We start from the raw sequence: 12857 nt of genomic DNA, 5'->3' as shown, positions 1-12857 counted from the left end.
ATTTGTTTCTACTGTATTCCATGCAATCCAATCATCCACCACAACCTGACAATGAGTGAAAAGAAATAGGGACACGCGGTACCACGACTGCACAACTATGGGCCCCACAGGCATGGATGGACTGGGAATCCAGGGCTGTTGGCCAGCCTCATTCTCTACTCATACAAGTTAATCATCTCGTTATCTCAAGAAATCAATAACTGTTTTCTTGTGATAATGATATAATTATCTTTTTATCTTGAGAAAACAATAATGGTTTAATGGTTAAAAAGGGGAAGAAAAAAAAAAACTAGAGCACATAGCTCTCAGCTTCCGTACCATAGCAGACTTTTGTAAAAATTAGATTAATACTCCTTGGTAGTACTCAGCCATTTTGTCATGAACCGGACAGATGGACCCAGTATTCAAGGAGAGACAGTCAGTAGGAAAGTTCAAAACGTTTATTAAACAAACAAAACAAAAGCGGAGCTGTGGCTCGCGGACACTGCAGGCGGGGGGGGGCACCGCCCAATCTCAGACACTCTGTAGTGGGAGAAACACAGGTAAGTGACCACGATCATCTGACATAAGATTATCTGAGTTGGTCACTTACCTGGTTTAACAGTCCAGACCAAGAATGTCCCAGTGCTGCAGCCCCAGAGGTCATGTTGGAAGCCAATCCTGGTGAGGGATTTAGATCAGGCAGGAACAGAAACAGGTGGCAGGATCCAGACTTCCATGCATCCACAGGCTCCCAGGAGGGTTCAGAGTCTGACTGGGACCAGAAGCATGACCAGTTGGTCACGCACAGGAGCAGACAGAATCAGGTGCAGACAGGCAGGCACAGTGGAAGAGGGTAGCCGAGACAGGACGTAGGAACCGGAACTTGAAGCAGGACTTTAAACTGGTCTCCTCCCTGGAGTCAGGCTTACTGGATAAAAACTGAACCTCCCTGCAAATTGAGCCAATAACCCAGAGGACTCCGCGGGGGAGGAACAGTGGACAATCAGGAGATGAGACAAACACAAAAGCCCTCTCTCCACTGGCTCCTAGGATCCAGGACAAGAACCATGAACAAAACTAACAGACAGGCTAACAGAAAGACAAGTAATGATCTGGCACTGAATGCTCAGGCTGAACTGAATATAAACCAGAGGAAACAGGTGAGAGGAATAAATTATAATTGAGGCAGGGAGGGAAAAACGACAGGTGAAAGGAATGACTGATTAAGGGAAAGCAAACAGGCCAGATCATGACACATTTCTGTTGCTTACATGACAGTTAGTCACAGAGGTAATCTGAATATATCATGTAAGATAGGAATTATTTGTAGAATGATTACCTTTTTTGTCATAGTATTGGTACATTACAACAAAATAATGTATCTGCATTTGATTCAATTAAATCTGTTCATGTAGCTGCAATTCACAAGAAGACCCTTTAGAGAGATGATTTAATCAAGTCACAACTCAGATTACTTAGTCTAGAAAACCCCGCTCATTGAATCGAGTCATTGACTTTACAGGGTTCGCTCCTCCTAGATGAGCATGTGGCAACAGTAGACATTCACTTGTATTGTGTTGTTGACTCTGCAGGAATCCCTCACTCTGAGTATGCTTTCATGCAGCAAAAAAGGGAAGAAAAAACACTTCTCCTGAAAACCTCTAATTCCTACTTCTTATTCCTAGCTCCTATCCCTTTAGCTTTTGAGGGGTCAACATTAAGATCTCTATCCAGAGTAGGAAAGGAGCTTGAATTGCTGGAGATATGTCAGGCAGGTGACATGAACCCCAAAGTGCCGATTTGGCCTCCTCAATCATGTTCAGTTTGAACACAACATGTCTTTATTTTTGTTGGTTTTAATTTTTATTTATTCATTTTGTTGTTGTTGTTGTTGTTGGTTTTTAGGTTATTTTGTTAGATTTATAAATGTTTCTCTCTTGTATTTTACATGTGCAGTTCTCTGGTCAATTGCGCTGTTTTAAGGTGCTTTATAAATAAATATGATAGGGTTTGTTAAAGCAACATCTGCTCTTTAATATGTTCAGCTGTGGTTGAAACAATGTGAAAGGCTCGAACAAAGAGGATGTCTGTTTTTAGCCAGATGAAGAGTTAACACTTTCAAAAGCACAATTTTTAAGCAACAAGCGAGGTTTTAACTTTAGATTTACATTTCCTCCTCTGAATGCTTGAGTGAATGATTAATACTGTTTGTCTATTTTGGCTGCAAAAAATCGAATTGCCTTTTAAAACCTAAAGGAGCATCATGTTGGTCAGAGGGGAGACGATTCTCGGCAGTCCTTTTTGTAACTGGGTATGACACCAGGGTTTGAGTCCTGTGCTTCTTTTTTTTTCTTTCAACCATAATACCTGTTTATTTACTGTACAATAAAGTATGTTAGTGCCACAATATCTAGCAAACAACACCTTCTGCTCACATTTTGTGTCTTGCAGCAATGTTGAACTTCTCTTTTTGTGTTGTTCAATGTTCAGGCTTAACTAAACATTTCACAGCACCTCTAAAATTATGCATTTTCTCTCTCAGCTTTTATATACAGCTTACACCCTCTCCTTTCCTAGTGTCCTAAAGAATTGAAGTAGTGTCCCACAGACATTGAAGATATGATGGCCTTTGGTCTTTCACTGCATGTCTATCCGCCTCTCTCGCACCCCCTTTCTTGTCAGCCCACTGTACAAAAAAAATGAACCACTAGTGCTGTAAAAATATATATATATTATGGCAAACTTTAAGAAGGAAGGGAAGTCATGGATGTGATGTGACTACATTAGATGATTTAAAATAGATTTAGATCTTTCCGATGGTTTGTTGAAGGAACAGAATGTTCAGCTTGTGCACTTGTGCATAATTGCTAATTTTATTTGCACCATTGGCAGCTTTGTTTACTTTATGGTTTATGTTTGAAATGAGATGAAAAAAAACGTTCAAATTCGTTTTTATTTTTTTATTCTAATGCTTTATTAAAAACTGTTTCCATGTATCTACCAATTTTACACAATGTTTTAAAAAGCACACTAGTGGGCGTTTTATTCATTCTCTATTAAAGGAAACAAAGAGAAACAATGAATCAGGCTGCAAGGTGGTTTAAGTGGCTTATTTTAATGAAACTATATCTAAATCTTTGATATGTTTCTTTAGGTTGTTAGATGCACATTTAATTCCAAACTACAAAAAATCCATTTGCAGTTTTTTTTTATCGTTTTAAATTGGTTTTTCAAATGGCCGCTATGGTATAAATGTATGAATAATGTTTGAATAATGTTAAATAAAACTAAGAAAACAATTCCATCCCTCGAAGATTCTAAAAACTTTTTGCATTTCTCCCAGCTGTTTCTTTTCGCTAAAAGTAATAGTGAGTCGGAGCTAGACTTTTATTGTTTCGGGGTCTATCTCATGGGGGTGCACATAGGTAGGAAGTTTTCCAAGAAAAGTCTTCTTTTTCATGCTCTATCTAACTTTTCTGCTATTCTCCAGCTTTTAAAAGATGATACTCTTGTATAATCAGCTTATCATTTGTTTGATGTAACACTGACTACTGTATTGTAGTGACCTGCTTATGTAACATGTCAGCCTTTTGGAGTTTCATCTGGAAGACCAACACAATTTCAAAGAGGTCTAGTCTTCATAGTCATATGAAAACTCATTTTTTTGCAAATCTATATTTTCTACATTTTATCAGCTCAATGTATGATACATATACAAGTTATGTTGATATTGAAGTAGGGTTTGGAGTACAGGGCGTAGTTAGAGTAAACAAAGTCTAACAATTGCAATATAGTAGAGTAGAGTAGCAGGTATGTGATGGATGGTAAGAGAAGAATCCAGCACTAAGTAATGAAAACCAGCCAATATGCAGAGGAAGTGTAGGGAAAATAAAAAGCAAACCAAAGGGGTTAATCTAAGAAAAAGAGTTGACACTGAGGCTAAGAAAGAGGCAGAGCAGGTGAAGGAAAGGTCTGAATTAATCAGAGCAGAGCAAAAGATAAACATGTAAACAGAGCATAACAAACAGTTCAGAAAAAGTCAAAATGAATGCATGAAAGAAATCAAAACACCACCTTTAATTAAAGCTGTAAATATTTTGTAGTTTTCTAACGTTACTGGGGATTAAAATAAATATAAACATATATTTGAAATAATTTTGCTTTACAAATTGGCTTGTTTGTAGATTTAATTAGATTAAATGGGGCTGTGACACAAGTGGAGGATGAATCTTTAACTTTTAACACCTAAAACCTTAGTGATAGGTTTCTTTCTAAATATTCCTGAATAAATATATTTGTGATGGACCCATGCATTATGAAAATATAGGCACATAAAACTTTAACAAGGTCAGTGGAGTGAAATGAAATTGCCTGATTTTTATCTCAATGCCCTTTGCATGCATATTGCACCCTTTCCACTCGTCAATAATTCACAGCAGGGTGACATACCTGCGGGTTTAAGGCTTCAGGAAGAACTAATTTAACTTAATCACAAAATGAATTGAATATCAGGATTACACCATGGCTGAATTACAAAGCAGGTAAAGCAGACAGAGGACCTGAAGCCTTGGAGCTCATGGGCTGCCCTGCACCCAGAGCGTACTAGGGATGAGCCATTTTCTGATTTAATTCAGCAAAGAATGGTGTGAGAAGATTCACTAATAAAATACGTGGCTGACAGGTTAAAGCCTATGGCTGAGTTTAGAATTATTTTAAAACCAAATTTAAACCCTTCTGACTAAAGTGAAATATGCTTGTGTAAATTATCAGCCATCCGGGTCAGGGCAACCACAAACAGGCTAATATGGAAGGCAACCAGACTTTCACTCAGTTTTTCGAAGACATTCCAACACCTATCCAGGTGTCTTTTTCAATTCTGTTGGCTTGCATCAGAGCAATCTCTAGTCGAAGCACTGATTTATTTAGGCAGCATGGAGGTCAAACCTGCTGCATACATTCCAAGTAAGATGCAAATCAAATAACGACCCCTGGTTCTTCTGGATTGCAGTGGCGGCTGGCCGATGGAGGGCGCTAGAGTGGATGATGCTGTTGTTTTTGTAGTGTTTGTTGTATTTCTCATTTGAAAAAATCATGTGCTGAAATATACACTCACCAGCCACTTTATTAGGTACCCCATGCTAGTAACGCGTTGGACCCCCTTTTGCCTTCAGAACTGCCTCAATTCTTCGTGGCATAGATTCAACAAGGTGCTGGAAGCATTCCTCAGGGAGTTTGGTCCATATTGACATGATGGCATCACACAGTTGCCGTAGATTTGTCGGCTGCACATCCATGATGCGAATCTCCCGTTCCACCACATCCCAAAGATGCTCTATTGGATTGAGATCTGGTGACTGTGGAGGCCATTTGAGTACAGTGAACTCATTGTCCTGTTCAAGAAACCAGTCTGAGATGATTCCAGCTTTATGACATGGTGCATTATCCTGCTGAAAGTAGCCATCAGAAGTTGGGTACATTGTGGTCATAAAGGGATGGACATGGTCAGCAACAATACTCAGGTAGTCTGTGGCGTTGCAACGATGCTCAATTGGTACCAAGGGGCCCAAAGAGTGCCAAGAAAATATTCCCCACACCATGACTCCACCAGCCTGAATCGTTGATACAAGGCAGGATGGATCCATGCTTTCATGTTGTAGACGCCAAATTCTGACCCTACCATCCGAATGTCGCAGCAGAAATCGAGACTCATCAGACCAGGCAACGTTTTTCCAATCTTCTATTGTCCAATTTCGATGAGCTTGTGCAAATTGTAGCCTCAGTTTCCTGTTCTTAGCTGAAAGGAGTGTCACCCGGTGTGGTCTTCTGCTGCTGCAGCCCATCTGCCTCAAAGTTCGACGTACTGTGCGTTCAGAGATGCTCTTCTGCCCACCTTGGTTGTAACGGGTGGTTATTTGAGTCACTGTTGCCCTTCTATCAGCTCGAACCAGTCTGGCCATTCTCCTCTGACCTCTGGCATCAACAAGGCATTTCCGCCCACAGAACTGCCGCTCACTGGATGTTTTTTCTTTTTCAGACCATTCTCTGTAAACCCTAGAGATGGTTGTGCGTGAAAATCCCAGTAGATCAGCAGTTTCTGAAAAACTCAGACCAGCCCTTCTGGCACCAACCATCATGCCATGTCACTCAAATCACCTTTCTTCCCCATACTGATGCTCGGTTTGAACTGCAGGAGATTGTCTTGACCATGTCTACATGCCTAAATGCACTGAGTTGCCGCCATGTGATTGGCTGCTTAGAAATTAAGTGTTAACGAGCAGTCGGACAGGTGTACCTAATAAAGTGGCCGGTGAGTGTATATTATGTTATATTGATAAAAAAGCAACTCAAACTTTTTTAAAGGCTAATGCACAGACAAAGCATAAAGTATTCCATCATCCATGCACAATTTGAGAGACGTACTTGTAATTCAGTCTTGATGTGAAATCTTGAAATTTTATATAATTAACACAACCATGTCATCAATACATGGATATTACATGTACATAATCCATTTAGCACTTTTGGCATATCTGTATTATTATGCTCTTTTAAAACATTAGTGTTGTTGTGATTGATGTTTATAATACCGGTATGTTATATCCCATGATTTATAGACTTCATTGACTTCATAATAACTATGCAGTGTGATGTGCCTATTTTTTTTATGATAAGTTAAATGTTTGTTAATTTGCATAGTTGCTCTTAAATAAACCAATTCTCAGAAAATATATTTTTTATATATTAAAAACTATATAACCCTGACTAATAGCTTCTTCATTATTGAACAGGTACATAAATTTTTTAGGTCTGTGACATGATATTGGACCATGCAAAACAATAGATTTACCTTCACAAAGCCTCATAAGGGCAACATTTATGTACAAAAAGTAAACCTGACTGTATGATCTGGTTGAACTGTAAATGGCCTTGAGATGCCTTGTGTTGTGAATTGACGCTATATAAATAAACTGAATTAAATTGAATTAAACCTGTACATGAAACAATGTTTTGTTTTTCTAAAGTGTTTTTATAATGATTTTTTTGATGTTGGCATTCATATAAATATACTGGTGTGATAACGTAGTATACCTTTGATTGGTTTTTGTTATATGTCACGTTTGATTTCATAGCCCCCTCCCCCAAGACACTCCACCAGCCGGATTACTAGAGTCTTTTGTGGTGCATGGACTGTGTGATTGTTCTTTTGCGTCATAATTGCAGTGCTTCTTTGGAATGTCTGAATGTTTGAACTGTAAATGCTTGGAAGCTGAAAGTGCAATCCTCCCCCTCTGTTCAGTGATGGCTTTTCTGTCTTCACAAAGATGGGTTTCTTGACCCCTCTTACAAACTATCTGTCCTCTCTTTCCAAAAATCTGAACACTTTGGTCTTTAAAGGTGCATCTTTTGTTCCTCTACAGCTGAATCTTGCCCAGAGTTCCTGCTCTCCTATGCTATGCCATGCATTTGTGTAGTTGTTGTTTGGTTTCTCCAAAATAGGAGGCTGTACAGTCCTCACTGCATTGGATTGCACACACCACACTGTTCAGCTTAGGTTTGGAGTCTTCTGTGTTTAGGACGAGCATTTGTTTGTCTGAGTATGTTATTGGGCTTGAAATTCACCAGTATGTTGTGTTTCGAGAAAATATTGCACAGGTGGGAAGAATGATAATGAAGCCAGGAGCAAAGGTGTAAAGAAACCAGTTATTTTGCCAGAATCATGACACCTATCTCCTGTTCCTAGCTTCAATCCCTTCACCTTTCATGAGGGTCAAAGGTTAAGAACACAATCCTATCCAGCTTTTTAGCCTTATGAAAGATACTATGTAATGGATATGAATGATTCTTATCAAAATTGACAACAGGCTTCAGCTAGAGGTTTACAAAAAACAAAAAAGACAAAAAAACAAAAACAAAGGTTGCATTAATGTAGTGAACAGCTTAAGCTCTCCTTTATAATTCAATTCAGTTTATGAATAGAGCGCCAATTCACATCACATGTAATATCAAGACACTTTACAGAGACAATTCAACCAGATCATACAGTCAAACTGATTCAGTTTTCTATCTAAGGAAAACCAGTTGATTGCATCAACTCATTGACTTGAAGGTAATCCCTCACACTAAGCAAGCTTATAGCGACAGTGGAGAGGAAAAACTCCCTTTTAACAGGAGGCTACCTCCAGCACAACCAGGCTCAGTGTGAGCAGCCATCCACTGAGGCTGACTGAGGTTAATGAAACTCAAAACATATGAAGGAGCGTACATTTACATCTACCACACAGTACACAGCAATAAAGCATTTTTCAAATCCTCCGATTTGTGCTGTGCCTTTATGTCATGTTAAATCCCTAAGTCCCTATGCTGAATGAACTATCAATAAAAAGCATTTTTCTTTCTCTTTCTACCTATTTCCTTATTCTTAGCACTATTTTGACACACTGACACGCTCCTGCTTTGTCATAAGTGTCTTTACTGATTTGCCAAATTCAGATGGATGACCAAGTCCTTGGCCCATTTGCAGTATGCTATGCTAAGGGAACAACAATAGGAATCATACATGCTGTTTTAACCATATTCTTTCTTAGGTCCACTTTCTTGATTCTTCCATTTTGTTATGTCAATTACATGACCAGAATAAAAACGTGATATTCAAGTCATGTTGTATAGTGAGGGTCAGAAAATAAATGGATTTGTGAACTTCTCCTCTTAACTCAACTTGACAAACCTGACAGGCACCCAGGCTGTTGCCAACAAAGTCCTATTCCATTCATTTATGTCCTGCACTTATCTCACTAAACTGGTGTGTTCTCTCTGCTTGAAAAAGAGTCTAATGTCAAGGAAAAGTTCAATCTTCTTTTAAAGGTTAAGTATTTTTCACTGAGGCCCGGATTTTAAGTATTATTTTGTCAAAATTAGAATTAATTCCATTTAGAAATAAAAAAGATTATAATACTGTTAGTTCAATTTAATTCAGTTTATTTATATAGCATCAATTCAAAACACATGTCATCTTAGGCCACTTTACAGTTCACCAGATCATACAGTCTAAGTGATTTAAAGTTTTCTACCTAAGGAAAACCAGTTGATTGCATCGACTCATTGGCTCGAAGGCAATCCCTCACAGTAAGCATGCTTGTAGCGACAGTGGAGAGGAAAAACTCCCATTTAACAGGAAGAAACCTCCAGCAGAACCAGGCTCAGTGTGAGCGGCCATCTGCTGAGGCCGACTGGGGTTCAAGGAGACAGAAAAAGAGATACAAAAAAGCAGCTGTAAAAGGAAACCGTCCAGGAAACACACAGCCAGGCAGACGAGCTCCGAGCCACCTCCCATGTCAGAGGATGAAGAGAGCACATCCAGCCAGTCACAGTGAGAGAAACAGGACTACACTGAAAAAGAGGCTGATCTCCAACATCTATAAGCAAAGGCGTTGATGGCAGCAGCACAGCTGATATTTCTCTCCAGGATGGAGTCACAGCCAAACAGGAACAGATGAGGCGAAGCTACTATGAGAAAAAGCAGAGAGAGCAGAATGTTAGAGATTAACTAACAGATTCTGCAAAGTGGGAGAATGTTAAAGGGCAATATTTTTAAAATCTTGATAAAAAAAATATGTTTATCTTTATATTTGTTATTTTCTATCAGTCTTTTGTTTGTCTTTTCAAATTCAAGACAGTCAGTCAATTAACCCTCATCTGTAATCAAGTCATATACAATGTGTCTGTCTTTTTCCATCTGTCCCTGACCAAACAGAGCCCATCAGGACAGGCACACCAAGGACGCCTGTTATGAGTCCCATTATCCCCCAGTTCAGTAATAAATACATTCCTCATCCTAATTCAACCCTCATCCTCTCCTCTCTGCTGATGGCTGCATACTTCTTTCCAGCCACAGGATGGCAGCAACACTAAACAAACAAAAAGAATACCCCACACAATCTGCTTGACAACTTCCCTGCCTTTAGACAAAGCCTGTGACATCATCTATGGAGGGACAGAGGGTGTGCGAAGGACAAATGTCTTGAAATGCATTACATCATTTCCCACTAATATGATAATATATCTCAAGAAGCGAGAGCCGTGCCAACCATGAGAGGGGTCATAATCCTTCCAACGTCTGACTTAAATGTGAACAAGGGGATAAAATGAAAGAGTTGGAGGGAGAGGGTGGGTGGGGGGTCCACAGTGCAGACTGGAGAGCAGCATGAAGGTTATTCCAGACATTATTCCTTAATGAGAATAGGAGGAAAAAAAGGTAATCAGAAGTTTACACTAAGCTCTGCCCCTTTCTTCTGTCCTTGTCCTTCTATCTGGCTGCATCTGTAATTTCTTTATTTGATTTTTCTCTGCTGTCATTGTAAAAGAAAAGACTGTGAAATCACTCTTAGGAAATGGAATGGGAGAATGATTAAAATGAGCGAACTGAAAGGAAGGGACAAGTGAAAGAGAGAGACAACACAAAAAAATGATTAAAAGGAAAGGAAAAAATAAAGACGTACGGAGGATAAATAAAACATGAAACATTGGAATGTTTTAAAGAGGGCTCTGAATGAGTGGCTTAAGAGAAAATAAAAGGGATAAAACTTGAAGGTAACTGGGTGAAAAACACTGAAGAACGTGAGGAGTGAAGAGAGGAAATGTAAATAGCTAACAAAAAGCAAATACCAGTGAAAATATTCAGACAAGAGAAAAAAACTAAAGGTATTACAGTTCACACAGCAGTATTGCAACTAGATTGTTTCACAGCCTTCAAAAAGTAATGAAGAATAGGGAGAATGATCACTTCTAAGAGGAAATCTAAATTGGTATAGCATGTTCATCATCCTAAAACCTCTTAAAAGTAAATTAAACATTAACTTTATTCAGAATTCACCATTACAGTTAATAAGGGGATTTTAGAGAAATATAACTGAAATACATTATGAGCTGACAGTTAATTAAGTTTTAAAGCATGTGCTCTCAGACAAACCCCTGGCTTTCTAATTCTCACAGAATAAATCAAAATATATATCATCATCAGAAGAGCTAATTCTAAATATTTATTTATACCTACTACTTTTTTCTTATTCTGTATCTTATATTGGTTCTCCTTTGACAGTGTGTTTCTACACATTTAGGAAATGCCAATAAAAGCTATCAATGTGAGACTTAAAGCTAAATAGAAAAAGAAACATCCGTCCATTTTCTCCTGCTTAGTCCTTGTCAGGGTCACGGTGGGGGAAGTTTTCACCCTGGACAGGTCATCAGTTTGTTGCAGAGCAACACAGAGACACACAAACATGCACACTTAAGGACAATTTAGAGAAGCCAGTTAACCTAACAGTCATGTTTCTGGACTGTGGGAGGAAGATGGAGTACCCAGAGAGAACACACAGATGCACAGGGAGAACATGAAAACTCCATGCAGAAAGAGCACGGACGGGGAATTGAACCCAGAACCTTCTTGCTTCAAGGCAGCAGTGCTAGCCACTAACCAGAAAAACAAACATTATAAAGATATTAATAATAAACAATCTTTAAATATGAAAACCAAATAAATAATGATTAAATAATACTACTTCAAGTACTAGTTTCAAGGTGTTGCTTTATTGTATGTCTCGTTCCATGTCTGTTGGTTGTGCTGTTCTTTTTACATCTCTTTGCAGGTGATGAAGCAGACTGAAAATGTTTTATTATCTCCATTCTTTTTTATTATTATCTCTTTCTTTTATCTTTTCTCCTTTTTTTTCTGTTTTTTCCTCTTCTATTCTATTTACATTGCAGTGTCCATATAATCTGTAAAACTCCCTGCATAATTATAATAAAGAAATGTATATGCATAAAACAAGCGGAACACTATGGCGATAGCCGTACTGCTCCACTTGTGAAAGTAAAATCTGTGCGCTCTTTTTGGCATCAAGACAATTATTCTTATTGCCAGATTGCCAGACAGGACACTGTTAAAAATAAAATAAAAATAAATAAATAAAGAAATAAAGAAAGAAAGAAATATGAAAATCAATTCATTATAAGTTTTGAATGAAACTTTTGGATTAAAAGTCTTAATCTAAAGCTAGCTTATATTTTAAAAAACCCTAATATGAATCATCCTATTCTGAGTAGATTAGAGTAAATACCAGCTTTTTATAATACATCTAAAGACAAAATAACATGACATTAAAAAAAGACATAGAAGATTAGAGTTGATCAGAATAAAAAGGCTTAGAGTTTGGAGGGAGGTATATAACACAACGAAAGGGAAAATAAAGGTGATGGAAATATAAACATAAGAGATTAGAGACTACAGGGCTAATCAGATGGCAAATGAGGAAAATAAAACCAGAGAAAACAAGAGGTTTGAAAAAAAGACATTAGAAAAAAAAGAGTAAAAAGAAAGTAAGAGAAGTGATGATGGGCAAGGCAGGGTGATGTGGAAAAGTAGGTTAGAGATTCAGCAATGAATGAATTTTCACAGTAGAGCTGTGAAAATATTGTCAAAGTGAGAACTGATACAGAATCGCAGTAATAATAAAGGAAAAAGATGGAAGTGAGAAGATGATAGAAGCAGAAAACTGATGTTTCAGGAAAACCCTGAAAGGTGACTGAACAATGGGAGACAGAATGGCCAAAGGAATCCCAAAGCAATGCTGGGGAGAGAAAGTCTGGGAAATATTTTATGATGAATGGATACTGAAGAAAATGAAAGAATAGCTTTAATGACAATAGAACAGAAAAGAAAGAAAGGAGAACAGTAGTTTGAAAGCAAAGGGAAAAGAGAAGCTCTGCAGGTGTTTGTTGTGGCTTTATGCACTGAGCTCACATCCAGGAAAACACCGTTTTATTCCCCCAGTACCTGTGTGCTATACATAGAAACACTGTTACATTCTCTCTCAGCCCAC

Source organism: Cyprinodon tularosa, unplaced genomic scaffold (assembly GCF_016077235.1).
Source record: "Cyprinodon tularosa strain WSP-4 unplaced genomic scaffold, ASM1607723v1 ctg102, whole genome shotgun sequence".
Classification (NCBI taxonomy): Eukaryota; Metazoa; Chordata; class Actinopteri; order Cyprinodontiformes; family Cyprinodontidae; genus Cyprinodon; species Cyprinodon tularosa.
The sequence above is the reverse complement of the archived record's forward strand: the minus strand, read 5'-3'. Positions refer to the sequence as shown.